This window comes from Hyperolius riggenbachi, chromosome 1, assembly GCF_040937935.1.
Source record: "Hyperolius riggenbachi isolate aHypRig1 chromosome 1, aHypRig1.pri, whole genome shotgun sequence".
Taxonomy (NCBI): Eukaryota; Metazoa; Chordata; class Amphibia; order Anura; family Hyperoliidae; genus Hyperolius; species Hyperolius riggenbachi.
Window position 1 is genome coordinate 465,458,677 of NC_090646.1, and position 26,401 is coordinate 465,485,077.

The 26,401-nt window shown below is 45.2% G+C and overlaps 1 protein-coding gene across 5 annotated transcripts in view; it reads right to left on the reverse strand.

The window, feature by feature from the left end:
- The window catches only part of RBM19 (RNA binding motif protein 19), a 253,651-nt gene that overhangs the window by 67,144 nt on the left and 160,106 nt on the right, over positions 1–26,401 (reverse strand). The gene's annotated exons all lie outside the window — the stretch shown is intronic.

A 26,401-nucleotide genomic window follows, 5' to 3' on the forward strand; every position in this document is an offset into this window, starting at 1 on the left:
CTACAGTTTATACTAAATTGGTTTTATATGTACATATGGCATATATTTTCATTAAAAATCATATCAATTTCAGAGCATTTGTTATGGTATTTATTTTATTTACATGTATGTTAGTAGCGTTTGTTTTTATATAGTTACAGAGATATCTACGTTTAAATAAGACCACAGATCTATTAAAGGGAACCTAAAGCGAGGTTTCCATGTGTATTTCCTTTTAAGCAATACCAATTGCCTGGCTGAATCAGACACCTGAAACAAGCATGCAGCTAATCCAGTCGGACTTCAGTCAGAGCACCTGATCTGCATGCTTGTTCAGGGTCTATGGCTAAAAGTATTAAAGGCAGAGGATCAGCAGGACAGCCAGGCAATATGCATTGTGTAAAAGGACATATATATGGCAGCGGCTATATCACTCGTGCTTTAGGTTCCCGTTACGTTTAACAAGGCAGAAACCATCTCCCACACTAGATTATAGCAGCGCTTTCCCACACCTAGCAATAACAGTTGTATATGCAGTGGTGTAGCTAAGAAGCTTTGGGCCCCAGTGCAAGTTTTGTATTGGGGCCCCTCAAACATGCTATACGTAACAATTGATACGGCACACCAAAATCAATCAAGGACAAAAACCAGTGTCAGAAGTGCAAGAAGGGAGTGGAGAATAGTTTGTTAATGTTCACTACTATTCAAAGCATGTAAAAAAAAAAAATTAATTAAATAAAAAAAAAAAAATTAACATTTATATCGCGCTTTTCTCCTGGCGGACTCAAAGCGCCAGAGCTGCAGCCACTAGAGAGCGCTCTATAGGCAGTAGCAGTGTTAGGGAGACTCGCCTAACTCTGAAGGTCTTCTACCAAATAGGTGCCGGCTTACTGAACAGGCAGAGCCGGGATTCGAACCCTGGTCTCCTGTGTCAGAGGCAGAGCCCTTAACCATTACACCTTCCAGCCAGAAGTGATTATTGCAAGAACAGGACCAATAAAGAGTTATTACTGTGGTTGAGGTTGAGCCTCCCGGGGCCCTTCTAGCCCAAGGGCCCCGATGCGGTCGCTACCTCTGCACCCTCTATTGCTACACCACTGTGTATACGCTGTTTAAAGAAAGGGAAGTAGCAATGCCCTTTTTAAATAACAGCATAGAATTTGCTATAACTACTTCCTGTGGTAAGATATTACACATTTTAACAGCCCTTACAGTGAAGAATTCTTTTCTAAATAGATGGTAAAATGTCCTTTCCTCCATGCACAGTTCATGTCCTCTATACAGTCCTTGGAATAAAAAGCTAATTTGTCAAGCTTTTATATTCCCCTTGAATTTCTCTATACCTGTTAATTAGGTTGCCTCTAAGTTTTCCATTTTCCAAGCTAAATAAACACAGTCTGTTTAACCTTTTTTTTTTCTTCCTAAATGAGACCGTCCATCCCTGTTATTAATTTAGTTACCTGTTGTTGTACCGGTTCTTAAAGTTCAATTTACCTCTTATGGTGTAGTACCCAAAACTGTATCTCATACGCCAGAAGTGTCCTTAGAAGTGATTTATACAGAGGAAGAAGGGCAGCACAGTAGCGTAGTGGATAACACTCAGCTCCAGTTCGAATCTGAGCCAGAGTACCATCTGCAAGGAGTTAATACAGTTGCTTAACCACTTGAGGACCCACCCTTTACCCCCCCCCCCCCTTAAGGACCAGCGCTGTTGTAGCTGATCTGTGCTGGGTGGGCTCTGCAGCCCCCAGCACAGATCAGCGTGCAGGCAGAGCGACCAGATCGCCCCCCTTTTTTCCCCACTAGGGGGATGATGTGCTGGGGGGGTCTGATCGCTCCTGCCTGCCGGGTGTTGCGGGGGGGGGGGGGGCACCTCAAAGCCCCCCTCCGCGGCGAAATCCTCCCCCTCCCTCTCCTACCTGGCCCCCCCCTGGAGATCCGGGCTGCACAGGACGCTATCCGTCCTGTGCAGCCAGTGACAGGCTGTCTCCTGTCACATGGCGGCGATCCCCGGCCGCTGATTGGCCGGGGATCGCCGATCTGCCTTACGGCGCTGCTGCGCAGCAGCGCCGTACAAATGTAAACAAAGCGGATTATTTCCGCTTGTGTTTACATTTAGCCTGCGAGCCGCCATCGGCGGCCCACAGGCTATTCACGGAGCCCCCCGCCGTGAATTGACAGAAAGCAGCCGCTCGCACGAGTGGCTGCTTCCTGATTAATCAGCCTGCAGCTGGCGACGCAATACTACGTCGCTGGTCCTGCAGCTGCCACTTTGCCGACGCGCGTTATGAGTGCGCGGTCGGCAAGTGGTTAAAGGACCACTATCGAAAATCTTAAAATTTTAAGTACATGTAAACATATACAAATAAGAAGTAGATTTTTCCCGGAGAAAAATTACTTTTCTCCTATGTTGGTATCACTTACAGTAAGTAATAGAAACCTGACAGAACTGACATGTTGTAGCCCAGTTTATCTCCTCGTGGGGGATTCTCAGTGTTTTCTTTATTTTTAGAAGCACATTGTGAATGGCAGTTGCTCCGTTCAACTGCCAAAAAAGTGCAAGGTGAGCAGGGAGGCTGGCCAGCATCTTTGTATAAATCTTTTTCAGGGAGTGTCTTTATAAAGAATAAAGGCCATGCTGAGAATCCCCTATGAAGAGATGGACTAGCCCAAAACCTGTCGGCTCTGTCAGATTTCTACTACCTACTGTAAGTGACAGCAACATAGGAGAGAAGTAATTTATGGTTCATTTTACTCTGCAAGAAATGTACTTATTTGTACAATATGTGTTTACATTTATTTTAAATGTTACACTTTCGCGATATTGGTCCTTTAACTTATCAACCAGTTCCCCAAATACGATACTTAGTTATTTCCCACTGATATTATGTGTTGGTCTGCCATTGCCACATCCATAATGCATGACCTTACATTTATCAATATAAAATGTAATCTGCCAGTGTCACTATGCTAGTTAGTGCTGGTAATTCTATATAACTTTGTATCATCTGCAAACATTACCCACAGCACCACTCATTTGTTGGTAGTGTAGGTGGATGACACACACTGTCTGGTGACTACAGGGAACTGGAGTTTTAACTAGAGTGTTGCTGTTTCTGCTGTCCAATACCATGGACAGCACACTTCCTTTCTGCATAAGAACACAATTCACCTTTCACCCAATTGGACAACATTGATCATACTCATAGCACATCGCCCCTTAACTTTTTGTCCATTTAGATATGTATCCCACTGTGGATGTGCTCATTGTTTATGTAGGATGTCTTAGCATTAACCATTGGTGCAACAACCCTAGAAAAAGACTAGCCTTTTGTGTGAGTGGTTCTGGGTTAACGTGTATATTTATATAACTATGGACATGTGGACTCGACAATCTTTTTTTTTTTTTTTTTAAGCTTGCAGGTGCATCTGCTGACTTTTTGTGAGCTGACCCAGGGTCTGCCCATTTCTGCTGTGTGTGGCTGTTTGTCCTGTACTCTACACAACTCATAGGCAAGTTATCAGCTTGGTTGAGGGAACCAGGATTTTTTTCCTGTTCTAAAAAATGACTGGAAAAGACAGTTTTGCTTTCCTAAAATAGAAGGAATTTGAAGTTTTTATTTCCACATAAGTAAGAAGCATCCTTTCCAGACTGTGGAGTAAGCAAGCCATTGCTTTATACTTTCATAAGCCAGGCACAACATCCAGAACCGTAGGTTTATAGCTGTTTATAACAGCCTATCTACTCATTCCCTTAGTCATCTTGCACCATTCATTGGTGCTAAGCATAGAATAAATATATAGTACTATGCACATAGCTTGTGTAAGATGTTTTATTACAGAGACCCAGAATCCCTGGGAGATCCCATGGTGGGCTTAAGGGAATGTAAAAGCCCTCTACTTAAAAAGCCAGGGCGGTGGAGTAGGTACACAAATCATCCGACTTCTCAGTTTTTTAAATCACTGTCTCTGACTCCAACTTCAACTCCAGGTACCGAAAATGGTTCCGACTCAGACTCGTCGACTCCGACTCCTTAGTCTAATACTTACCAGAACTAAGGATTTGGTACAAAAATCATCCGACTCCGACTCCGTTTATGAAAACACAAACTCCGACTCCAGGTACCCAAAATTGCTCCTCGACTCCAACTCCGACTCCACAGCCCTGGAAAAAGCACTGCAAAGTATAATTTTGCCTTCCTAAAACCAAAGAGGTCTGCAAGTTCCACTTCCATCTGAGCCAGAACTAACAGCCAAATTGTATCACTTCAGAACAATGGGCAGAATAAGAAAATCCCCTTTATGCCCTTGAGAGCCAGGCACACATCCAGAATGCCTGGTTTATAGTGTGCCGATAATTACAAATTACGCTTCAAACTTTATTAGACATCCTTACTTAAAATGCGTAAGTTCAGAAAAATGACAGCAATGTCCCAGATCAGAGGATTACTCTACTTGTAATACCACATCCATTCTCCTTTCATTTGCAGATAGTCTTTTCTAACACATACACTGTCATGCATGTACACACGTCACACCCGAGTTTTCAGGAACCTACCTATGGGTCACACTGCTCACATCTTCCTCACAATGCAAACACTTTCCAATCTCTGTCACCAACACGTACACATGAAATGGATTATAGGAAACCTTTCCTCATGAAAACCCTGCAGCTTGCAGGCTAATCACTATCTGTGCTGCAGTACAGAAGGTTAGCTATCACTGACACAGCCGGCATTAATCTGTCACCACTGACGACAGTACAGGAGCAGCACACACTGTATTCTCTGTGATAGCTCACTAGTGAGAAGCAAAATTTAACAATTTCACTTGGCTGGAAAATTTCACTTAATCCAAATTTTTCAGCACATTTAAAAATGTTTTAGGTGGTATAAATTAGTTATATGTGTTATATAGCGTTTTTAAAAGCGCTGTTAAAGCGCTTGTGTAATGAAATCCAATGTGAATGTTCTCACATAAGCAATGAGCTTTCTTTCCAATCGCGAACGAGTGTCCTGCACGATTTTCTGAGGGACTGGACTTCAATACAAGGTATAGGAAAGTCACAAATTTCTTTAAAAAGTGCTTACAACAGCGATTTTGTGAGCGTCTTTGAAGCAAAAGTACGTTAAAAGACATTCAGTTCCAGGTCAAAGATTGCACTTCCTGTTTGTCTGCACACAGAAAATCGCAAAAAAACGCTTACAAAATTGCTTGCAACAAACACAAATCGCACAAAAAAAAACCTCACAAAAAAGCTTATCGCTTGTGATTTGTATTGTGAACTAGGCAGGAATGTATTCTTGTTAGAAAGCAAGGAACCCGATCTCCTGGGAACATAATACAGATTTACAATGTTTTACCGTGTTGGGCTGTGTTTTAGACTGAAACCCTGAGCTAATTTTGATAAAAGATGCATGAACCTTACCTGCGATCAACAGCAATTTCCACCTGTTTGCTCCAAACATTGGCCCATATGCAATTACATTTTTAAACTTCTCAATAAAATTGGTCTTCTAAGCCACCAGCAAGCAAGTACTTGTTCACCTACTTTTTGATACTTTTTAATTTGCAAAGAGCTGGAAAGTTATTTTAAATATAAGATGAAAACGTATCTCCTAGGAGAAAACTCAGGTGAAACAGTTAAATTGCATATGCGCCATTGGCCAATATGCAATTAACTTTTTCTCCTGATTTTTCTTCTAGGAGATAATTTTTCATCTTCATTTTAAAGTAAATTTTCTGCACTTTGCAACTGAAAAAAATACCAAAAAGTAGGAGAAGAAGTACTATCAAAATTAATTTGAGCATTTTCTTGCATCCATAAATTGCAACACAATTTATAGACAATGTTGAAAATATCACCTAGGAGAAAACTCAGGAGAAAAAGTGAATTGCATATGGCCCATTGTGTTAATTCAATTGACTTTAGAAAGACCCTCCATCTAGTAAGTCTAGGCTGAACAAAGTACCAAAAGAATTGAGGACTCACTTGGCCTACTCTAGTACAGTAACGGTAATTCAGTTGGGGAGTACAAGGAGAACTCTGAAAAAAGTTTAGTTAAAGGATACAATAAATGCAAAGTGATTCAGCACCAATGGTCGTTAGATGTGCAGAGAACCATACCGTGGAGTCTCAGGTAGTCTTGGCACGATGCACCTTCTTGATAAATTCATGAATTTATACAAAAACATTTTTTAAAAAAAGCATGGATAGACATGTGAAGGGTCTGATGTGACGCACGTTGTTTCAGACTCTTGGTCCTTTCTCAAACTGCCACAAAACAGTTTGAGAAAGGACCGAGAGTGCCAAACGCCATGCGTCACGTCAGGTCTGGTATATGTTTATCATGCGGTTTTTAAACTTTTTTGAATAAAGTCACGATTTTAACAAGATGGTGCGGAACCTTATGGATCATCACGCTTACATAAAACATAACAACTTTCACAGTAAAGTACAGTTATCCATTACGCGACACCTCTACTCCCCAAATACATTTATTAACTATTTGGATGTGCCATTATTTAAATTTAGTTCAGCAGCCCACCACATCACTGGAGCATGTACTCCTTTATAAACAGTTGAGAGCTATAGGGCATGGGCCATTTAGATTATAGACCTGACTTCTATTGTTCTCTATGAGAGACAAGATAAGATACGGCACAGAACCTGGTGGACTCAAAGCACCAGAGCTGCTGCCACATAAAGGCGCACTCCATGGGCGACCAAGATCATTACAGAGACTTGCCCTCAGACTCCTTACTGTTTTATGTACAGGATTTCAACCCTTCTCAAAGAGCTCAAATCCCATGTCAAAAGGCAACAGCCTTACTAGTATGCTATCCAGCTAAACACCACTACAGTGACTGTAGTAGCCCTACTGCTTGGCTGTGTACACAAATACAGAGATGCCAGGGATACATTGGGCCACCATAAATGTATTCATCAAAGGACACCATACATTCTACATAGGGAGTCCCATTTACATTCCTGAAAAAAAAAAATCACAAAACCCAGGCTCCTCACCTTGTGGTAGGACATTTAAACACTTGCAGATGTAATAGAGAGGTGCTGGAAGGGGTGTGGCAAGCAAAAAAGCAAAGTAAAAATGTACTTCCGCACACTCATGCAAATCATCATGCAAATCCATTCACAAAAATCCTGCAGCAATCAATGCTGTCCCTACAGCGAAGTAAAAAGCTGGGATCTTCGTTACAAGAATGAGGTCTCTTGCCTAGTCACATACACCGCATAGAGATACAGTGTCGTTCATCAATGCATTCAGCGCATCAATACCTATCTAAGGAATAGGAGCACATATCCTTACTGTCCTCCCTGGGACAGATAGTGCATTTAACTAATCCTGCAAGGGAGCTGCTAGTACCTACATATGTACCATGCAAACACATCAGCAAGTTGTGTGTGTTAAGATCACTAATAGTGGAAGAGGGACAGCACTAGATTAAATCCTAGCCACAAGGATCAAATACAATTTAAAAAAAAAAAAAACACAAAATCCAGGCTCCTCACCTCGTGGGAGGACATTTAAACACTTGCAGATGTAATAGGGAGGTGCTGGAAGGGGTGTGGCAAGTAAAACAGCAAAGGCAAAATGAACTTCCGCACACTCATGCAAATCCAATCCAAATCCATCCATTGGAATACAGATGCGGGTAATGGATAATTGTACTGTACTGTGAGAGCACAGTTATCTTTTAAACAGGAAGCAACATCAGAATCAGAATCAGAATCAATTTATTTTCGCCAAGTAAGTTTGCACCTACAAGGAATTTGTCTTGGCAGTTGCTTAACAAACACAAACAAAAACAATACAAGGACAGACAGTGTGAATATTACAAGTTAAGGACATTATAAGTATAGTGGCAGTAAGCAATGTGAGAATTGTTCATGTTTAGTTCTGTGCTGATTACTTTCAGTCCTAGCAGCTCTAACGTGGTTCCGCATTAAGTATGGCTACCGCTTGAGGAAAAAAACTGTTCCTGTGTCTAGAGGTTTTGGTAGCGATTGACCGGAATCTTACTCCTGAAGGCATGCGCTGGAAGATGGAGTGAGCTGGGTGAGAGGGGTCAGAGGCAATTTTGGTTGCTCTCTTTCTGCACCTGCTAGTGTAAAGATCCTGCAGGGAAGGTAAGCTACAGCCAATTATCCTTTCCGCTGATCGGATGATGCGCTGCAGCCTCCCCTTTTCTAATGCTGAGCAGGAGCCGAACCATACAGTCATAGATGATGTTATGGTTGATTCGATGATTGCAGTGTAGAACTGCACCATTAGATTTTGAGGTAGGCCAAACTTTTTCAGCTGCCGTAGATGGTACATTCTCTGTTGTGCTTTCTTGACAATAGTGGCAGTGTTGTTGTCCCATTTTAAGTCGTTTGAGATCGTGGACCCAAGAAACTTGAATGACTCTACTTGGGTTATTGTGGATCCATTTATGGTTAAGGGGAGGTGCTGGGGGGGAGATCTCCTAAAGTCTATTATCATCTCCATGGTTTTGAGAGCATTTAGTTCCAAGTTGTTGCTGCTGCACCAGGAGGAAAGCTGTCCCACCACATACCTGTATGCAGACTCATCCCCGTTTTGAATGAGACCAACAACTGTTGTGTCGTCTGCAAACTTCAGAACCTTAACAGATGGATCTGTGGAGATGCAGTCATTGGTGTAAAGTGAGTACAGCAGTGGGGAAAGCACACAGCCCTGGGGTGCACCAGTACTGACTGTCAGAGAGCTTGATGTGAGTTTACCAAGTCTATAGACTTGGATCACCAAAACTATAGAACAATTTCTACAAATACTGTAGATTGTACATATCTTTTTCAAAATACCAAATGAATCCGTTTTTTTGCAGCACGCAGCAGCAGTTTAAAGGGATCTTACACATAGATTTTGGAGGCAGTTTTAAAATGAGCACTGTACAGACACACTGCTCAGCTCTTGATCAAGAAGCGTGTGCTGCTCTATGGAGAGGAGGAGATGAATGAGAAGGATTACGCTATGTAATCTTCCATTTAAGCAAGGAATAAAGGAAAAAAGGGGCCAGCAATCCAGTCAGGTGGATCACTACAAGGCAAGCAAGCAACATTGGAGGAAATCTGTATACATCTTAGATTTCCAGAAAAAATAATTAGGAATGTTCTGGGCTGAGGAAAATCTGAAGTATGTACGTGACATAAGTGTGACAAGACTTAACCGCTACACACCCACAATAGTGTGAAGATGTCCTAAGCATTTTATAAATAGTCAGGAGTGTAATAAGCAAGATATCATTAGAAGTACTTCACACTGACTATAATTCTACTAGTCCAGTGTACATAAGTGCATGATATCTAATGTATTTCTCATCATCTGCAGATCCCAAGAAGAGCAGCTGATTCACACAGGAATTAACAAACCCTTCAGTGTATATAACATTGCTAAATACATTTGTCAGCAGCCTGCGATTCAACCAAAAACGAGGAAGAAAATTTGCCAACAAAAGTGTTTTGTCAAAAACAGCAGCCAGAACTTTCTCTCACAAGCCAACAAAAACCCTTCAGATTTGTCAGCAGCCAGACATTCTGGAAAATGGTTGGGCAGGAACCACAAATAGAGATTTTTCTCCTGCAAATTTCTGGAAACAAAATAAATTTTTACTTTTGTCTACAGCCAGAGGGTCTGGAAAATGTAGCAGCTACAATCCAGAGCATTTGCCTCCACAAGTATTCTTAAAAAAAAGTTTTTTAAAGCTAAGTTCACACTATGCGGGTTGTGTAACGTCCTTGCTATAACGTGGGCATAACGTGACGCTTACTCTACTCTTTATAATGTGCATGTTATTTTTCATAGCATTGAGATTGCTATAGTAATGTGCATGATAACACACGTTATCTAGAAACGCACTATAGAAAGGGCATTTGGATAATGGTATGTGTTACTAGGCAGAGAAGAAAACATGCCTATACAATGGTCAGTGTGCTTATGTGCAACAATACAGCACACAGCAACATGCATATTGATAACACAACCCCAATTTTTCTGAATCTGAAGGTTGTGGAAATTGCAGCAGCAGCAACCAGAAACAACCAGTCATTTGAGCAGCAATAAGAAACTTATGGACACTTTGCAGCCAAATGTGTCCAGTAAGTAAAGGAATAAGGCTGCATAATGATCTAATGTATGATATAAGAAGGGCTCGCTGGAGGGTTAGTTTGGGGGAAGGCTTTGGCATACCTGTTGGTTAGATGAGATACCCCCTGCGCCCACTTGTTTGCCCTCATGGTGGAGGTTCACAAGAGTAACCAAGTAGTAGTTGTCCCCCTCCCCCACTACACACACAATACTAATTACCATAAATGTACACTTAAATATTAAAATGATAAAGTAAACAAGTTAGTCCCCCCACAAAAAAAACAATGACCAGACACTCAATATAATATAATGCTATCTCAGACCACTGAATACTAATAACAAGACCATATAACATAGGAGCTTGCTTATAAAGCTGCATGGAAAAAAGCAGATATCATGCAGTATTTTCAATGGAGTAGTTATTTCTCCCGCTGTTTCATTGGATAGCCAAGTCAACTGCTTGGCTCCAGGAAAAATATTTTATCTGCTCCTGTCTCTGCTCTCTCTGTTGAAAAAATGTATCTACTTTCTATCAGAGCAGGACGTGAATTAAATTATCCCAGAAGAGAACACACAGTATGATAATAGCCATAGTAGATTTTACAGATACACTATTCAATACTAATGTAAAAATTGTGCTAGAGCTGGGGCTTTAAGGCATTGGCCACTATCTGGCATAACAACAGCAGATCCTCAATGTGTCTCAGTTCCATTCTCAGACTCATATATCTTGTCTTGTCAAGAAACCTAGAGTTAGGTGAGGAGTAAACAATATAACCTATGAATAACAGGGGAAGCTGACAGCAGACTCCAGCTGAAAGACAGATAACACTATTCTCACATGAAGAATGCTGCAGGTGGACTGTAAGGCAACAAGAAAGTCTAAAGAAGAACTACAAGAGGCGACTTACTAAAGCAGTGATGAGTGCTACTGCAGTGTGATTTGGATGGGAGGGGGAGGGTCACTATAAGTTGTGATCAGTATTCATGGATTTACTATTTGTTTAATAGCCTTGCTTCAGGTTGATGTGTCCCAAGCAGTAGGGCAATGGCTGCAGTGATCATCAGCAAATATCATCTTAATATCCAGTATTTTACACTTTTAATAAAAACTTAATCAAAAAGATATATCAGCATAAGCAACCCCTAATCCAATCATGCAGGTTAGATGACTGGCTAAGAGAAAATGCGTAGGACATCAGTTTCCCAAGTCAGACCAACCTAAGCGGCACTTAACATTGAGGGTGCAAATACTCCTCCCTTCCCTGCCTAGTACTATTGCTGAGGGACAAGGGGCTCTACCCCACGTCCATGTTGCCTAACAAGTACAAGAGAGTAACATAATGGGGCGGGGTTGGTGGGTTGGTTGGTCCATTACAGCTTAGGCTCTTGCTTTTTTTAAAAATGCATAGGGCACAAGTCAATTCATTTTTTCTCCAAGTTTTCTCCTCTGTGATATTTTCACATCTTGCAAATAAAAAGCATTTTAAGCCACCAGCTACAATAAAATACTCAGAGTAATTTTGACAGTACTTTTCACCTCCATGTTTGTACTTTTCGATTGCAGAGTGCTGAAAACAGAAGAACAACTTAGAAGAAAAAGTGAATAAGATCGAGCCCATAGTGCATATATTATATCATAATTTACACAGCACATAGGCTGTTTTTGCATCATTTATTTTAATGACTTGTTTGGCTTGGCTTGTGATGATGACTTTTCGCAAAAGTTCGGTTTGCGCGAACTTTCGCTAACCGCAATAGACTTCAATGGGGAGGCGAACATTGAAACGTAGAAAAATTTATGCTGGCCACAAAAGTAATGGAAAAGATGCTTCAAGGGGTCTAACACCTGGAGGGGGGCATGGATGAGTGGGATAGACGCCAAAAGTCCCGTGGAAAAATCTGGATTTGACGCAAAGCAGCGTTTTAAGGGCAGAAATCACATTGCATGCTAAATTGGATGCCTAAAGTGCTTTAAAACATCTTGCATGTGTATACATCAATCAGGGAGTGTAATTAGAGTACTGCTTCACACTGACACACCAAACTCACTGTGTAACTCACCGCAAACAGCTGTTTGTGTAGTGATGGCTGTGCTGGACTGGTGCGCACCATGGCCTCAAAGGTGAGGTACTGAACACTTTTGTGACTTAGGCGACTTCTCTTCTCAGTGACAATGCCTCCAGCTGCGCTGAAGGTCCTTTCTGACAGGACGCTTGAGGCAGGGCAAGACAGACGTTGGATGGAAAACTGGGACAGCTCTGGCCACAGGTCAAGCCTGCAGACCCAGTAGTCCAAGGGTTCATCGCTGCTCACAGTGTCTACATCCACACTTAACGCCAGGTAGTCGGCTACCTGCTGGTCGAGGCGTTGGTGGAGGGTGGATCCGGAAGCACTAAGGTGAGGCGTTGGACTAAAGAATGTTCGCATGTCCGACATCACCATGAGATCGCTGGAGCATCCTGTATTTGCCTGCGTGGACATGAGAGAAGGATTACTGGCAGTGGTACCTTTATTGGGTTGTGCTGTGACATCACCCTTAAATGCATTGTAAAGCATAGTTGCCAGCTTGTTCTGCATGTGCTGCATCCTTTCTGCCTTCAGGTGAGTTGGTAACATGTCCGCCACTTTGTGCCTATACCGAGGGTCTAGTAGCGTGGCCACCCAGTACAGCTCATTCCCCTTGAGTTTTTTTTATACGGGGGTCCCTCAACAGGCTGGACAGCATGAAAGACGCCATCTGCACAAATTTGGATCCAGACGTACTATCCATCTCCTCTTGCTCTTCCTCAGTGATGTCAGGTAAGTTCTCCTCCCCCCCCCCCCCCCCAAACAATACCACAGGAACGTTGAGCAGCACAAGCCCCCTGCGACGCCTGCTGCGGTTGTTCTTCTGCTGCCACCTCCTCCTCCTCCCAAAAAAAACGCCTTCCTCATCATCTGAGTCTGACTCCTCTTCCCCACATGACTCTTCCTCCTCCTCCTCCTCCTCCTCCCCTCCTCTGTGCTGCCACAGGTGTTGAGGAAATATCTGGTTCTGATGAAAATGTATCCCCCAACTCATCCTCCTGTTACTGTTCCTGTTCACGCTCGTCCACAGCTTGATCCACCACTCTACGTACGGCACGCTCCAGGAAGAAAGCATATGGGATCAAGTCGCTGATGGCGACTTCACTGTGACTCACCATGTTTGTCACCTCCTTAAACGGCCGCAGGAATTTTGCATGAGTTTCCAGTTCTTCGGGCCAGAACATCCCCATCTCCCCAGACTGTGTCCTTCTACTGTAGTTGTAGAGATACTGGGTGATGGCTTTCTCCTGTTGTAGCAGGCGGTCGAAGATCAGCAGGGTCGAATTCCAGCGTGTCGGGCTATCACAAATCAAGCGTCTCACCGGCAAGTTGTTTCTCCGCTGAATATCCGCAAAGCGTGCCATGGCCATGTAAGACCGCCTGAAATGCCCACACAATTTTCTGGCCTGCTTCAGGACATCCTGTAAGCTTGGGTACTTAGACACAAATCTCTGGATGATGAGATTCAGCACATGTGCCATGCAGGGTACATGTGTCAGCTTTCTCAAATTCAAAGCGGAAATGAGATTGCTGCTGTTGTCACACACCACGTTGCCGATCTTCAGCTGGTGCGGGGTCAGCCACTGATCCACCTGTTTGTTAAGCGCAGCCAGGAGAGCTGCTCCAGTGTGACTCTCCGCTTTAAGGCAAGACATGTCTAAGATGGTATGACACCATCGTACCTGGCATGCAGCATAGACCCTGGGGAGCTGGGGCTGTGTAGCTGGAGAGGATATCGCAGCACCAGTAGAGTTGAACTGCCACTCAGCCAAGAAGGACGACGACAGCGAAGAGGATGGAGCAGGAGGAGGAGGAGGAGAAGAAGAGGAGGTGGCAGCAGACCTGCCTGCAAGACGTGGAGGTGCCACAAGTTGGTCCGCTGCACAGCCACGTACTCCCTGCTTGCCGTCAGTCACCAGGTTGACCCAATGGGCTGTGTAAGTAATGTACCTGCCCTGATTGTGCTTGGCAGACCAGGCATCCGTGGTCAGATGGACCCTTGACCCAACGCTGTGTGCCAGAGATGACACCACTTGTCTCTCAACTTCACGGTACAGTTTGGGTATCGCTTTTTAGAGAAATAATTGCGGCCTGGCATCTTCCACTGCAGTGTCCCAATGGCCACAAATTTACGGGAAGGCCTCAGAGTCCACCAGCTGGTATGGTAACAGCTGGCGAGCTAACAGTTCCACCAAGCCAGCTGTCAGACGCCGGGCAAGGGGGTGACTGGTAGAAATTGGCTTCTTCCGCTCAAAGATTTCCCTCATGGACACCTGACTGCTGCTGTGGGCAGAGGAGCAGGAACCGCTCAAGGTGAGAGGCGGAGTGGAGGGTGGATGTGATTGTGAAGGTGCACGGGAGAAAGAGGCTGAAGATGATGCACCTGAAGGAGGAAGAGGAGAAGGAGGGTGGCTTTTCTTTTGTGTGCTGCTTTTCCTCTAGTGCCCTTCCCATTGCTGTTTGTGCCTTTTCTCCGGTGATTCAGTGTGTAGCAAGCACTCACGGTGGGAAGTAGATGTGCTGTAACTTGTAGTGCCTCTGCACACTCCGGCACCTGAGTGTCTTCTCCACAATCAAGTCAGCACCATCAAGATTATTTAAGCTCTTTTATTGGTAAAATGGTAGCATAACATGCATAACAGCGACAGCAGCGCTGTTTCGGTCAGAGACCTTTCTCAAGCTGTATCAGGCAGTGTTATACTTAATTGTACTCACAATGTGTTTAAATAATTACCTCCTACACCTCCTAGCTCCTCAACCAATCAAATGCTCCAAATGGCCAGACGGACCACATAGGGAACTTCTGCCTCTAATATGTAAATAAGGGCATCCCATAATACTTAGCCCGAGGCACTCCCCCTTAGAGCGGACCTAGGTGAAAACCGCTCATCTAATATGCTAAAATATGCGCATCTGCGCACAGGCTTACCATGGATCCGCAGCGAAATTAATCCGATATGTGAGTCATGCCGCCATCACTTCTTTCAACATGCAACGTCAGACGTCACAGAGTAGTCTGGTCATGTGGCCCAGCGTTGCCAGGGGGCGTCATCAAGACGCTCTAACCCCAGCAACCTCCATGCGCAGCCGCCTCCTACAGCATATGACGTCTCTAGGACGTCTCACCATTCATCCGAATGTTGTCAGGGGGCGTATCTAGAACGCTCCTTCCATAGCAACCTATAGTGCACACATTCGGCTTAACCAAGCCGATACACAATTGTTTATGGGAGGCTGCACAGGTGACATCCAGCCACACAACCAGACTTAGCGGACACATCCGGCTATCTGGCTGGATGTCGGATGAATGGTGAGACGTCCTAGAGACGTCATATGCTGTAGGAGGCGGCTGCGCATGGAGGTTGCTGGGGTTAGAGCGTCTTGATGACGCCTCCTGGCAACGCTGGGCCACATGACCAGACTACTGTGACATCTGACGTCGCATGTTGAAGGAAGTGATGGCGGTATGACTCACATACCGGATTAATTTCGCTGCGAATCCATGGTAAGCCTGTGCGCAGATGCGCATATTTTAGCATATTAGATGAGCGGTTTTCACCTAGGTCCGCTCTAAGGGGGAGTGCCTCGGTCTAGGTATTATGGGATGCCCTTATTTACATATTAGAGGCAGAAGTTCCCTATGTGGTCCGTCTGGCCATTTGGAGCATTTGATTGGTTGAGCTTTGCCTGTGATTGGTTTGTGGTGTAGGAGGTAATTATTTAAACACATTGTGAGTACAATTAAGTATAACACTGCCTGATACAGCTTGAGAAAGGTCTCTGACCGAAACAGCGCTGCTGTCGCTGTTATGCTACCTTTTTACCAATAAAAGAGCTTAAATAATCTTGATGGTGCTGACTTGATTGTGCCTTTTCTCCATGTGCCTTCGTAAGGCAGTTGTCCCTACGCGGCTGTTGGCCTTTCCACGGCTACATTTTTGGAGGCAGAGAGAACAGATGGCATTGCTCTAATCTAAGGTAGACACACTAAAACGTTTCCACACCGCTGAGCCCCCCTGGCTGTCCATAGGTGGCGATACATGGCGGCGGACACTGCCACCAGCTGTTTCTGACGACGAGCTCCTCCTGCTTCTTTCAGGCACTCGTCTCCTCCTACTCCTCTCTGACTCCCCCTCTGAACTGTCCCCCTGTTCATCTCCTCTATTGGGAACCCACGTGGCATCTGTATCAACATAATCATCCTGCCCAGCTTCGCTTGCCTCAGACACCTCATAAAGTGCACCAACAGCAGTTACTTCATCCTCCTCCTCCTCCTCACACGTTACGTCCATAGTGTCGCCTAACTCAGACATATGAGGTGGTGTAACTTGCTTAGCGCCTTCATCTTGTTGTAACAGTAGTGGCTGTGAATCAGTTAATTCCCCACCAAATAACTCATGCGAAGTGTCAAATGGAATGGATGTGGTACTAGTAGTAGCGCTGGTGGCTGCGGAAGATGAGGTGTTCTGTGTTAAATAGTCAACCACGTCCTGACAATCTTGGGAGTTGATGGGACGTCCCTTCTTCTGAGCACTGTACTTTGGTCCAGGGCCGCACGAAATCACATCAGCACAACCTCGAACAGACCTGCCAGGTGGCCTTCCTCTGGGTCTGCCTCTACCTCTGCCTCTACCTGTTTTGTCCATATCGGGGGGGATGAAGTGAAAGGTATGCACTGACTTGACTAATTCAATGTGCAGTTAACAGGTATGCACGGAGTGGTATATGACACTGTGTGCGCTCACCTAGGTAGGTGGGTGCACTGAACAACAGGTAGGTATATGCAATGATGGGTATTACAAATGTGCACCAGGCTGTCACGCACACAGGTACCGAACAAGCCCAGTGACATATGACACTGTGTGCGCTCACGTAGGTAGGTGGGTGCACTGTGAACAACAGGTAGGTATATGCAGTGATGGGTATTACAAATGTGCACCTGTCACACACACTTACCGTGAACAGGTACAGTGACTAGTGGTATTAAATATCACACTGCGTGCGCTCATGTAGGTAGGTGGGTACACTGTGAACAACAGGTAGGTATATGCAGTGATGGGTATTACAAATCTGCACCTGTCCCACTTAGACAGGTACCGGACAGGCACAGTGACACTGCGTGCGCTCACGTAGGTAGGTGGGTGCACTAAAGTGAACAGCAGGTAGGTATATGCAGTGATGGGTATTACAATGTGCACCTGTCACACACAGACAGGTAACGGACAGGCACAGTGACACTGCGTGCGCTCACGTAGGTAGGTGGGTGCACTGTGAACAACAGGTAGGTATATGCAGTGATGGGTATTATAATGTGCATCTGGTACAGTAGTAATTATACCACCAAGGGGCCATAGGCCAGCTGTGACTGACTGACAGGGCTGTATATAATGCAAGTGGGCCACAAAAAAAAAGATCACAAGAACAAGATTAGCTCTCAAAAGAGGTGTTGAGGGGTGCTTCTTTAGCAATAAGAATCAGCAAGGAGCAAGCTAACAAGCCTACAAGAGATAACTAAGCTTTCCCTATAGGTCTCTGCACAGCAGCTCTCCCTTCTCTAATTACTGCAGGCACACGAGAGAGTCCAATGCCTGACACTGCCTGCATTTTATGAGGGGGGGGGGGGCTCCAGGAGGGAGTGTAGCCTGATTGGCTACAATGTGCCTGCTGACTGTGATGTAGAGGGTGAAAGTTGACCCTAATAATGTAGTATAGGAGGCAGGTCGAACCGCCATAAAGTTCGCATTCGATCGCGAACGCGAACCACCGAAGTTTGCGCGAATACCGTATATACTCGCATACAAGCCGACTTTTTGACCCCCAAAAAGGGGGACAAAAGTTGGGGGGTTGGCTTGTATGCGAGTCTTGGGTGGTGGTGATCCGCGGCGCCCCCCGCCCGCCCGCTCCCTCCGCGGCCGCCGCTGCTATTACCTGTTCAGCCGGCGGCCGCTTCCTCTACTCCGGGTGCCTCTCGCTCTGCTCTCCATGTCTCCATCACGCGTATTCGTGTATCACAGCAGCGCGCCCGGCGCTGCTGCTGTGACGAGGCAGGAGAGAGCAGTTCCCCTGGTAATGGCGATGACGCCGTTACCAGGGGAACCGCTCTCTCCTGCCTCGTCACAGCAGCAGCGCCGGGCGCGCTGCTGGGATACACTACGCGTGATGGAGACATGGAGAGCAGAGCGAGAGGGGCACCCGGAGTAGAGGAAGCGGCCGCCGGCTGAAAAGGTAATAGCAGCGGCGGCCGCGGAGGGGGCGGAGGGGAGGGGGGATCGCTATACTGAGCACTATACTGGCTATACTGAGTACTATGCTAGCTAAACTAGGGCACTTTACTAGCTATACTGAGCACTATACTAGCTATACTAAGCACTATACTAGCTATACTGAGCACTATACTAGCTAAACTGGGGCACTATACTAGCTAAACTGGGGCACTATACTAGCTAAACTGGGGCACTTTACTAGCTATACTGAGCACTATACTAGCTAAACTGGGGCACTATACTAGCTAAACTGGGGCACTTTACTAGCTATACTGAGCACTATACTAGCAATACTGAGCACTATACTAGCTATACTGAGCACTATACTAGCTATACTGAGCACTATACTAGCTAAACTGGGGCACTATACTAGCTATACTGAGCATTATACTAGCTATACTGAGCACTATACTAGCTATACTGAGCATTATACTAGCTATACTGAGCACTATACTAGCAATACTGGGCACTATACTAGCGATACTGGGCACTATACTGGCTATACTGAGCACTATACTAGCTAAACTGGGGCACTATACTAGCTAAACTGGGGCACTTTACTGGCTATACTGAGCACTATACTAGCGATACTGAGCACTATACTAGCTATACTGAGCACTATACTAGCTATACTGAGCACTATACTAGCTAAACTGGGGCACTATACTAGCTATACTGAGCATTATACTAGCTATACTGAGCACTATACTAGCTATACTGAGCATTATACTAGCTATACTGAGCACTATACTAGCAATACTGGGCACTATACTAGCGATACTGGGCACTATACTGGCTATACTGAGCACTATACTAGCTAAACTGGGGCACTATACTAGCTAAACTGGGGCACTTTACTGGCTATACTGAGCACTATACTAGCGATACTGAGCACTATACTAGCGATACTGGGCACTATACTGGCTATACTGAGCACTATACTAGCTATACTGGGGCACTACCTACCCATACTGGGCACTTTACTAGCTATACTGGGACACACTCGGGGAATAAGGCGGCCAGCATTTCCTACCCCCAGCTTATATGGGGGTCAATCATTTTTCCCTGTTTTTTCAGGGAAAACTTGGGGGGTCGGCTTATATGCGAGTATATACGGGTAAGTTTGCGGTCTAACAATTCGGGCCATCTCTACTGAACAGTAGTATATGAGCTGTCCAAACTCCTCCCCCCTCTCATTATAACTTCCTGGGGGTTTGTCAAGAAAGAGCTGTGCCCGTGTCCTCTTTGTGTTGCACAGGGAGAATGTGGGCGAGGTTAGGGGTTGGCTCTGTGCAGAGGAAGAAACTCCCACTCTAAAGATATCCTATATTTTGTGTACATTTCTTTCAGTCATGTGATTCACTTTTCCTAAGTGAACTTCTCTAGAGTAGCTGTTACCGTAGTGTGACTAATAGAGTAATCCCCTATTCACCATTACTAACTAGTCAACAAGGCTTTAATTAGGATGAACAGACCCTTTAAGACAACACTCAAAATAAACGTTTATGTCCCTAGGCCCAGCATCGTCCATCCACATCAATCACTCTGTCCAGATTGTAGATCCATGTCAGTTGGAGTTCTGTTGCCACGAGACTGTCCAGAAACCCCCCTTCCTTGCTGCCTGGGGGACTATTTGTAGCACAGGCAGGAGCCTTTGTTACTCATTTACAACTCCTGGTCTAATCCACTGACTAGCAGCAAACTTTGACACTCCTACCTGACACTTTCTGTTAAAAGCACCATGGAAGCACTATGATTTATATTCACATAAAACAAAGTAATAATGCTGAAATTAGGTTTGCCATCATTCATTGCTATACATATGTACAGAGAGAGAGAGATGAATTTAAAAAATTGAGGTTTACTTGACAAAAAGTAGAATTTCCTGTTAAAAATTAACCGCTGTAAACTGATCCAGCCCAAGGGAGTTGTCATTTAATAATAAACCTCAATGTGGCAGTTTACTGGCCCTTTAATTGTTTTACATACACATGTGAATGCTGTAATTACAACTGTTATGTGGTTTTGAAAAATGCTGACAATATTGATTATCCGGATTAAAACATCAAGCGTTGCAGTATGTACTTTTCTTGGCAGTATTTTCAGCCATCTCACAGACTGGCATATTTTACATTCGCTGTACAGATGTTCCGCCAAATTACATTACATACAACAGGTGAAAGTGAAACATTCGAAAAACATGCCAAGTTTTCATCTACGAAGATGGTGACTGCTTCAGGCACGCAATATACAACAGTGACATTTAGAGGTTTCCGATAATGACTGAACAAATCAGACATCAAAAATGAACATCATCAAATTCAGAAAAACAAGATTTGTTTGCAAAAATGTGCTGGCATGGAGGCTTGTGGCAAATATAAATATGCGCAGTGACTGGCAATAAAAAATGTGGACAGTCATATGAGTAGGGATGATCAATGAGATGCAAATATTTATGCAGCTTGAATATGGACCAATCGTTTTAAACCTGGGTGAGGCTTGATTGGTCCATTTTCAAGCTGCATAAATTTGCATACAAATTTACATAATCCTGCATGAAGTCAGAAATATTTGCATGTCATTTTTATAAGGACCATACATTGTGGTTGTGATTACAAAAAGTAAAATATATTCTATTGATCTTTAAAGCTACTCCCCAGTTAATATCAGCCCTAATTCAGTATAAGGTCCCAGTTAGGCTACGTTCACAGTGGTGCAGTGCGGTGCAACGACTGCAATGTATGCAGCTCGGCGCACTGCAATGCACACCCTATGTGATGTTCACAGTGCGGACGGTGCATTGCGGTATAATGGCGTGTGGCATCACCAGGGTCGGCACTAGACTTTTTGCCGCCTGAGGCAAATTTTGAAAAAATTATTTCTGCCGCCTCCCCCCCCCGTGTTTGGGGGGGGGCCGCCGCCGAGCTGGAGGGGTAGCGGGCAGGACGGGGGTATTGGGCCTAGCGGCGGGGAGGGGGTTCGGACCCCCCCCCCCTCCCTCACCTGGGTCCCCCGTCCTCCGCTCCCCTCCAGCCTTAAATAGATCAGAAGCGCTACTCGTAAGAGGCAGTGGGTGGGGAGGACTCACCTCTTCCTCGCTTGATCCAGCGTGCGCTCCACTGACGTCACTTCCTGCAACGCCGCCCACTGTATTGGAAGTGGACGGCGTTGCAGGAAGTGACGTCAGTGGAGCGCACGCTGGATCGAGCGAGGAAGAGGTGAGTCCTCCCCACCCACTGCCTCATACGAGTAGCGCTTCTGATCTATTTAAGGCTGGAAGGGAGCAGAGGACCGGGGACCCAGGCGAGGGGGGGTGTCCGACCCCCCCTCCCCGCCGCTAGGCCCAATACCCCCGTCCTGCCCGCTACCCCTCCAGCTCGGCGGCCGGCTCCCCGAACCCACCGACGGGCGGATGCCGCCCCTAGAAATGTGCCGCCTGAGGCAAAAGTTTCACCCCGCCTCATGAGCGGGCCGGCCCTGGGCATCACCACCACAGTGCATACAATACATTGATGCAAAATGTGCGCGATAACAGTGGCAGCGAAGCATACTTTTCATTGACTGTATGCTTCATTGTTTGGGAAGCAATGGGCAAATAATGTGCGATGCTGCTTTCCTGTTCCTGCCGCTATTGGGAATGCAACACCCACTGTTAAACTAACCTTAATTTTAGCTTTACAGCTGCTCCCCATTTAATATTAGCCACCTGCTTGCTTCCACGCTAGATAAAGTGTACCTGAATTGATAATAAAAGTAACAGAATAAAGGTGGACCAATGTAATCTGCTGGCCATACTTTAGACTTGTCACCAACAGAAATCACAGATCACACAGGAAAAATGCACACGTGATTTGTGATGTGCTTGTTAATTCCCATTCTGATTTACTCAACGCACAGAAATGCAATCGCACATTTCATCACGCATTGTTCTGCACATCAGCGAGTATCAAAGCGCACAAGTGGAAGCAAAGTACCACAATCTGAACAATACAGTCAATGATATCCCTCTTATTATTTTACATAGTAATCTGTTCTCAGTCAACATTCAGGCAATGCAGACCATCAGAAGAGTCCCTTGGAGGTTGAAATGGATGCAGGGGCAGCCTCCATCCGCTCTGCCTGCAGAGAGACATGGCATAGGAAAGGTGTTTGGACATATATGCCACATGTGCTGAGAAGGGAGAAGGCTGACATTGCAAATATTTCAAGTTAGTGTGCCGTTTCCTGGAGTTTCACCAAGGAGAGTTGTAGTAACTTGGAAGAAAACATAATTTGGGATTAGGATTTTCAATTGTATCCTTTGTGTAACTGGCAGCCAGTGAAAGGACTGACAGAGGGGGATTGGGCTGGAGAAGTGGGAGGAGAGGTGGATGAGTCATGAAGAAGAGTTCATGATGGACTGTAGTGGGGCAGTTATAAGCCTATTTTTGCACAAGTCCCAATGCCTCTTTCACACTGTAAGGTATATTGCATTAGTGCAATATTCACAGTTTAAAAAAATGATGCTGCATTCGTCCTTTTCTCAAAAATGCATACATTACACTTAATGCACACAAATATAATTGCATAGCAATGGGCATAAAAGTGTGAATGCAATTGCTTCTGTGGCTATGTAATCCTTAATGCAGACACTTCCGTGGTTGAAAGCGTAGCAGGAGCGTAATTCAACAACAGCGCATTGTCGTGGTAAATCTGGGAGGGGGGATGGGGAGTGTTTACCTGACCTGATTTCCAAAGGTTACAAAAGCTGTAGATTGGTGTCACAGAACACATCATAGGACCTGTCAGCAGTACTTTGCAGACAACAAGTGCAGGATCTGAATAAAATAATTACATGTAATAATAGGCTGTTTGTTATGCCTATGACTCGAGATATGCTTAAATGCGTATAGGGAGAAGCTGGAAAGGCAGAGGAGGCAATGATATTTCTAAATAGAGACAGAATTTAAAATAAGTAAAATTTGAATATCCCAGGTAGTTTTTAAAAAAATTCACTGAACAAAGCAGAGTGGGAAGTGTGCAGTTTAAAAATGTAATATCTCAAGAGAATTTAAGTAAAATTATTATAGTTATTTATAAAACTGCATAGAAATCTCTTAAAGGGGTTCTGTGAAGTGGGTTAAAAAGACAAAATCCGACACTTACCTGGGGCTTCTATTGGCCCCCTGAAGCGGTCATGTCCCGTGCCGTCCTCCTCCGATCCTCCGTTCCCCGCCGCCGGTCCCTGTCTAATTTGTCATCGGGACCTTACTGCACAGACACAGTACAAGAAGACTTCGTACTGCTTCTGCGCAGTGAGCTCCCGATGATGCGCGCGGGAGCGAGCACTATTAGTCTATGTAGATGAATATTAGACTAATATACAAGGAGGGAGTTTCTGCCAAAGCCTTACAATGCAAAAGGGGGGGGGGGGGGGGGGGGGGTGACACGATTTTTGTCATATTGTCCTCAGCCAGGTTAACCATTTAAATTGAATGAGACACACAATTCAGCTGTTTACATAATATAGGCTCCTAATACACAATTTTTATTATTAATTTTATATAGTTCATATTGTAGATGATGTGTTAATCCCTATAGTAATATAATATTTTCCGGTTACTTATGTGCCGCTCTCAGTGGAAGCAGTGATGCCTCATACAGAAATATCCTCCACAGTTAAGCTCTGGGAGTACCTTTCTTGTAAAACACTGTTTGGGCATGTGTACATAAAGGCTGCAATAATATATGTAATCTTATGAACATGAGTAACTGCTACACCTGCTATGGAGGGGTTTAGTGATAGTTCTATAAAACAAATGCCCTCAGAGACATGTCAAAGGGGAATTCCAAGTAACAGGGAGAATTTTCATTGGAAATGAGCCCTTAAGGCTCGCACCAAGCAAGAAATGACTTCTAATTAGTCTGATATTACCTCGTCAGCTAGTAATGTGTTCTCCCCGGTGATAGCTTACCAGCGTCTACATACTGCGACTGCTCTTGCTGACCCAAGCTCTATGTTAGGTCCTCCACCCTTAGGCCAGTCAATGTGCTACTTCTAGTCACCTTTATGGGTGGAATTCATTCAAGATTACATCCAGTTGATGATGCCAGCTGGCAACGAGGTTCCCCTGCTGTTTTGACAGTAGAAACTGTTGCTAGTTAGCTGAGTTGGCATGTAAGGCCACTCAGGGGTCGAGTCCTGCATGGACACGGGTGAACGACGTCCACCCACTTTTTCTTCAGCGTGGACGCCGTTCACCCTGGCCTGTGTGGAGGGGAGCAGAGCAGAGAAGGAGAGCTATGGGGACAGCGGGGATGGGCGGACATCTCCCCCCCCCATCCCTCACCTTCGTGCTCCCCTTCCTGCCTCTCCCCTCCAGTGTTTTGAAGTGTCGGGCCCGGCGGCGAAAGTGGGCGGAGACTTTCCGCGCTCCAGTCGCAAGGGACGCTCCGCTCTGTGTGTGGCTAGAAGACCAGACTAGCTGCACACAGAGCGGAGCGTCCCTTGCGACTGGAACGCGGTAAGTCTCCGCCCACTTTCGCCGCCGGGCCCGACACTTTAAAACACTGGAGGGGAGAGGCAGGAAGGGGAGCACGAAGGTGAGGGATGGGGGGGGGAAGATGTCCGCCCATCCCCGCTGTCCCCATAGCTCTCCTTTTCTGCGCTGCTCCCCTCCTGCTGGGGGCACACCTGGCTACCTGGGCACATATACCCCTTCCTATATATATTGGGCACATATACCCCTGCCTACATATACTGGGCACATATACCCCTGCCTACATATACCCCTGCCTACATATACTGGGCACATATACCCCTGCCTACATATACTGTGCACATATACCCCCTGCCTGCATATACTGGGCACATATACCCCTGGCTACATATACCCCCTGCCTACATATACTGGGCATATATACCCCTGGCTAAATATAGTGGGCACATATACCCCTGGCTACATATACTGGGCACATATACCCCTGGCTACATATACTGGGCACATATACCCCTGGCTACATATACTGGGCACATATACCCCTGCCTACATATACTGGGCACATATACCCCTGCCTACATATACTGGGCACATATACCCCTGCCTACATATACTGGGCACATATACCCCTGGCTACATATACTGGGCACATATACCCCTGGCTACATATACTGGGCACATATACCCCTGACTACATATACTGGGCACATATACCCCTGACTACATATACTGGGCACATATACTCCTGCCTACATATACTGGGCACATATACCCCTGCCTACATAGACTGGGCACATATACCCCTGGCTACACGTACTGGGCACATATACCCCTGGCTACACATACTGGGCACATATACCCCTGGCTACATATACTGGGCACATATACCCCTGCCTACATATACTGGGGACATATACCCCTGCCTACATATACTGGGCACATATACCCCTGCCTACATATACTGGGCACATATACCCCTGTCTACATATACTGGGGACATATCCCACTGGCTACATATACCCCTGGCTACATATACTAGGCAACTATACCTCTGGCTACATATACTGGGGACTACTATACTCATGGCTACTTATACTGGGGACACCTATAGACCTGGCTACCTGGGGGTACCTATTTTGGGGGAACTGCTGTCAGATTATCTGCATTTTTGTGGAACCGCTGTTATGTATTTTGGGGAACAGCTGCCAGATTATGTGTATGTTAGGGGAACGGCTGCTGCCAGATTACGTGTATTTTGGGGAACTGCTGCCAGATTGTGTATGTTTGGGGGACCACTACTGCCAGATTATATGTCGTTCGGGTGTTACGTGTATTTTGGGTGATCCGCTGCCAGGTTTCGCGTATTTTGGGGAACTGCTTCCAAATTATGTGTATGTTGGTGGAACTGCTGCTGCCACATTGTCTATTTTAGGGGAACCACTTCCATATTATCTGTATTTTGGAGGAACTTCTACCAGATTAT